Genomic DNA, 6,121 nt, shown 5'->3' with positions numbered 1-6,121 from the left:
TCTGCATGGAGTTTCTTCATGCGTATATACCAATAGACGTGGTTCGCATGTCTCAATCTTTTCAAAAATGAGTGAGTCCAAAGATCCATCAATATAGAGCTTCTTCATGCATTTATACCAATATGACTCAAGTGGCAGTGCCACAAGTATGTGGTACTATCATTACTATCTTATATCTTTTGGCACAAACATGTGTATCACCACGATCGAGATTCAATAAACCCATTTTAGGTGCAAGACCATTGAAGGTATTATTCAAATAATAGAGTAACCATTATTCTCCTTAAATGAATAACCGTATTGTGATAAACATAATCCAATCATGTCTATGCTCAATGCAAACACCAAATAACAATAATTTAGGTTTAACACCAATCTTGATGGTAGAGGGAGCATGCGATGCTTGATCACATCAACCTTGGAAACACTTCCAACACATATCGTCATCTCGCCTTTATCTAGTCTCCGTTTATCCGTAGCCTTTTATTTCGAGTTACTAACACTTAGCAACCGAAACGGTATCTATTACCCTGGTGCTACTAGGAGTACTAGTAAAGTACACATTAATATAATGTATATTCAATATACTTCTGTCGACCTTGCCAGCCTTCTCATCTACCAAGTATCTAGGGTAGTTCTGCTTCCGTGACTGTTCCCCTCATTATAGAAGCACTTAGTCTCGGGTTTGGGTTCAACCTTGGGTTTCTTCACTAGAGCAGCAACTGATTTGCCGTTTCATGAAGTATCCCTTCTTTCCCTTGCCCTTCTTGAAACTAGTGGTTTTACTAACCATCAACAATTAATGCGCCTACTTGATTTCTACTTTTGCGGTGTCAAACATCGCGAATAGCTCAAGGATCATCATGTCTATCCCTAATATGTTATAGTTCATCACGAAGCTCTAATAGCTTGGTGGCAGTGACTATGGAGAATCATCACTATCTCATCTCGAAGATTAATTCTCACTCGATTCAAGCGATTGTAGTACCCAGACAATCTGAGCACATGCTCAATGATTGAGATTTTCTCCCTTAGTTTGTAGGCTAAGAAACTCGTCGGTGGTCTCATACCTCTTGACGTGGGTACGAGCCTGAAATCCCAATTTCAACCCTTGGAACATCTCATATGTTCCGCGACATCTCAAAAAACGTCTTCGGCGCCTCAATTCTAAACCGTTTACCATTACACAATGAACTATCACGTAGTCATCAAAACATGTATGTCAAATGTTCGCAACATCCACAGACGACATTCGAGGTTCAGCACACTGAGCGGTGCATTAAGGACATAAGCCTTCTGCGCGGCAATGAGGACAATCCTCAGTTTACGGACCCAGTCCGCATAATTGCTACTATCAACTTTCAACTAAATTTTCTCTAGGAACATATCTAAAAACGGTAGAACTAAAGCGCAAGCTATGACATAATTTGCAAAGACCTTTTGACTATGTTCATGATAATTGAGTTCATCTAATCAAATTATTTAATGAACTCCCACTTAGATAGACATCCCTCTAGTCATCTAAGTGATACATGATCCGAGTCAACTAGGCCGTGTCCGATCATCACGTGAGACGGACTATTCATCATCGGTGAACATCTTCATGTTGACCGTATCTACTATACGACTCATGTTCGACCTTTCGGTCTCTCGTGTTCCGAGGCCATGTATGTACATGCTAGGCTAGTCAAGTCAACCTAAGTGTTTTGCGTGTGTAAATCTGGCTTACACCCGTTGTATGCAAAAGTTAGAATCTATCACGCCTGATCATCACGTGGTGCTTCAAAACAATGAACTTTCGCAACAGTGCACAGTTAGGGGGAACACTTTCTTGAAATTCTAGTGAGGGGTCATCTTATTTATGCTACCGTCGTTCTAAGCAAATAATATGTAAACATGACAAACATCACATGCAAATCATAAAATGACATGATATGGCCAATATCATCTTGCGCCTTTGATCTCCATCTTTGAGGCACGGCATGATCACCTTCATCACCGGCATGACACCATGATCTCCATCATCATGATCTCCATCATCGTGTCTTCATGAAGTTGTCTTGCCAACTATTACTTATACTACTATGGCTAACGGTTAGCAATAAAGTAAAGTAATTACATGGCGTTTTCAATGTCACACGGGTCATACAATAAATGAAGACAACTCCTATGGCTCCTGCCGGTTGTCATACTCATCGACATGCAAGTCGTGATTCCTATTACAAGAACATGATCAATCTCATACATCACATATATCATTCATCACATCCTTTGGCCATATCACATCACATAGCATACCCTGCAAAAACAAGTTAGATGTCCTCTAATTGTTGTTGCATGTTTTACGTGGCTGCTATGGGTTTCTTGCAAGAACGTTTCTTACCTACGCAGAAGCCACAATGGTGATATGCCGATTGATGTTTACCCTTCATAAGGACCCTTTTAATTGAATCCGATCCGACTAAACTGGGAGAGACAGACACTTGCTAGCCACCTTATGCAACAAGTGCATGTCAGTCGGTGGAACCTGTCTCACGTAAGTGTATGTGTAAGGTCAGCCCGGGCCGCTTCATCCCACAATGCCGCCAAACCAAGATAGGAATAGTAATGGTAAGCAAATTGAACAAACCAATGCCCACAACTACTTGTTCTCTACTCGTGCATAGAGTCTACGCATAGACCTAGCTCATGATGCCACTGTAGGGGAACATAGCAGAAATTCAAAATTTTCTACGCATCACTAAGATCAATGTATGGAGATTCTAGCAACAAGAGAGGGAGAGGATGAGCATCTTCATACCTTTGAAGATCGCTAAGCGGAAGCGTTACAAGAACGCGGATGATGGAGTCGTACTCGCGGCGATTCAAATCGCGGAAGATCCGATCTAGCACCGAACGGACGGCGCCTCCGCGTTCAACACACGTACATCCCGGGGACGTCTCCTTCTTCTTGATCCAGCAAGGGGAGAGGAGAAGTTGAGGGAGAGCTCCGTAGCACGACGGCGTGGTGGTGGAGCTTGTGGTATTCCTGCAGGGCTTAGCCAAGCACTACGGAGGAGGAGCAAGAGTTGGAGGAGGGAGGGGTTGTGCTAGGGAAGGGGTGTTGCATCCCTCCCACCCTCCTCTATTTATAGGGTGAAGGGGAGAGGGGGACGGCCCCTCTAGATCCCATCGAGAGGGGGAGGCGGCCAGGAGGGCACGCTTGCCCCCCAAGCAAGGTGGAGGCGCCCCCTCCCCTAGGGTTTCTAACCCTAGGCACCTTGTGCCCTTGGGGAGGGGCGCACCAGCCCACTAGGGGCTGGTTCCCTCCCATATTCAGCCCATTAAGTCCCCGGGGCAGGTGGCCCCACCCGGTGGACCTCCGGACACCTTTAGGTGGTCCCGGTACAGTACCGACAACCCCCAAAACCATTCCGACGACTGAAACTGGACTTCCCATATATAATTCTTCACCTCCAGACCATTCCAGAACTCCTCGTGACGTCCAGGAACTCATCCGGGACTCCGAACAACCTTCGGTAACCACATACAATTTCCCATAACAACTCTAGCATCATCGAACCTTAAGTGTGTAGACCCTATGGGTTCGGGAATCATGCAGACATGACCTAGACAGTTCTCTGGCCAATAACCAACAGCAGGATCTGGATACCCATGTTGACTCCCAGATGTTCCATGATGATCTCATCGGATGAACCACGATGTCGGGGATTCAATCAATCCCGTATACAATTCCCTTTGTCAATTGGTATGTTACTTGCCCGAGATTCGATCATCAGTATCCCAATACCTCGTTCAATCTCGTTACCAGCAAGTCACTTTACTCATTCTGTAATGCATGATCCTGTGACTAACTACTTAGTCACATTGAGCTCATTATGATGATGCATTATTGAGTGGGCCTAGAGATACCTCTCCGTCATACGGAGTGACAAATGCAAGTCTCGATTCGTGCCAACCCAACAGACACTTTCGAAGATACCTGTAGTGCACCTTTATAGCCACCCGGTTACGTTGTGACATTTGGTACACCCAAAGCATTCCTACGGTATCCGGGAGTTGCACAATCTCATGGTCTAAGGAAAGATAATTGACATTAGAAAAGCTCTAGCAAACGAACTACACGATCTTGTGCTATGCTTAGGATTGGGTCTTGTCCATCACATCATTCTCCTAATGATGTGATCCCGTTATCAATGACATCCAATGTCCATGGTCAGGAAACCATAACCATCTATTGATCAACGAGCTAGTCAACTAGAGGCTCCCTAGGGACATGTTGTGGTCTATGTATTCACACATGTATTACGGTTTCCAGTTAATACAATTATAGCATGAACAATAGACAATTATCATGAACAAGGAAATATAATAATAAACATTTTATTATTGCCTCTAGGGCATATTTCCAACATCATCTTGTGCTTTTGATCTCCATCTCCAAATCATCGTCATGATCTCCATTGTCACTGGCCCGACACCTTGATCTCCATCGTTGCGTCGTGGTCATCTCGCCAACTATTGCTTCTACAACTATCGCTAATGCATAGTGATAAAGTAAAGCAATTACATGGCGTTTGCATTTCATACAATAAAGGGGCAACCATAAGGCTCCTGCCGGAACGTATATCACATCATGTCTTGACCATATCACATCACAACATGCGCTGCAAAAACAAGTTAGACGTCCTCTACTTTGTTGTTGCAAGTTTTTATGTGGCTGCTACGGGCTTCTAGCAAGAACCGTTCTTACCTACGCATCAAAACCACAACGGTGATTTATCAAGTTTGCAGTTTTAACCTTCAACAACGACCGACCGCAGTCAAATTCGATTCAACTAAAGTAGGAGAAACAGACACCCGCCAACCACCTTTATGCAAAACTAGTTGCATGTCTGACGGTGGAACCAGTCTCATGAAAGTGGTCCTGTAAGGTTGGTCTGGGCCGCTTCATCCAACAATACCGCCGAATCAAAGTAAGACATTGGTGGTAAGCAGTATGACAATCACCGCCCACAACTCTTTTGTGTTCTACTCGTGCATATCATCTACGCATAGACCTGGCTCATGATGCCACTTAGGGTTGGGCATTTGGTTCCCCCGGACTGATCGGGTCGTTTCCTTGGTCTATTTAAAATTTCGTTTTTGCCAAAATATCGACCGATCGGTCAAATGGAAAATTAGCTGACCGAAGATTGTTTGCACCGAAGTTTCGGTTTGCTCGTCGGTTCGACCGAACAACACCGAGATATATTTAATAATAGTTGGAATCGCTGCCTCTATTCTGAAGCTACAATATCCGTACCAGTAGCAGGAGCTGCTATACTTTATTCTGTTGTACAGTGTCTCCTTGGCTACTCCCTATGATTAATTCTCCTGAGAAATTTTGCTTTGTAAATTTAGTGGTGGGGCTCACAAGGTGAACTACCTGATGGAGTTCTACTCTTTTACGCAAAATTTATGACAACGGTGGCTCAGTTGGTTAGGTTCACCACTTCCCGACGCGGCTTTGGCCTGCGGGGCCCGTGCACTTATAGCAATGAAGTAGAAAATAGACTATCCATGTTCTGATGAAAGAGCACTTGAGTAGGAACAGGTGCGCAGGCGCAGGTCTGACCTCTATGTTATCTCAGTTTTCGGTCCATTCGGGTAACCAAGGGATACACCCGAATTCACCGTATTAATTTCGGTTTTTAACAAATGCAAACCAAACAAAATACCAAAGTTCTCGGTTTCGGTGAGTTCGGCTTCAGTGCCGGTTAAGTGAAGGAAATATGCCCTAGAGGCAATAATAAAGTTATTATTTATTTCCTTATTTCATGATAAATGTTTATTATTCATGCTAGAATTGTATTAACCGGAAACATGATACATGTGTGAATACATAGACAAACATATAGTCACTAGTATGCCTCTACTTGACTAGCTCGTTGAATCAAAGATGGTTGTGTTTCCTAGCCATAGACATGAGTTGTCATTTGATTAACGGGATCACATCATTAGGAGAATGATGAGATTGACTTGACCCATTCCGTTAGCCTAGCACTTGATCGTTTAGTATGTTGCTATTGCTTTCTTCATGACTTATACATGTTCCTGTAACTATGAGATTATGCAACTC

Source organism: Triticum aestivum, chromosome 3B, assembly GCF_018294505.1.
Source record: "Triticum aestivum cultivar Chinese Spring chromosome 3B, IWGSC CS RefSeq v2.1, whole genome shotgun sequence".
NCBI classification, from domain to species: Eukaryota; Viridiplantae; Streptophyta; class Magnoliopsida; order Poales; family Poaceae; genus Triticum; species Triticum aestivum.
Note: the sequence above shows the minus strand (reverse complement) of the source record.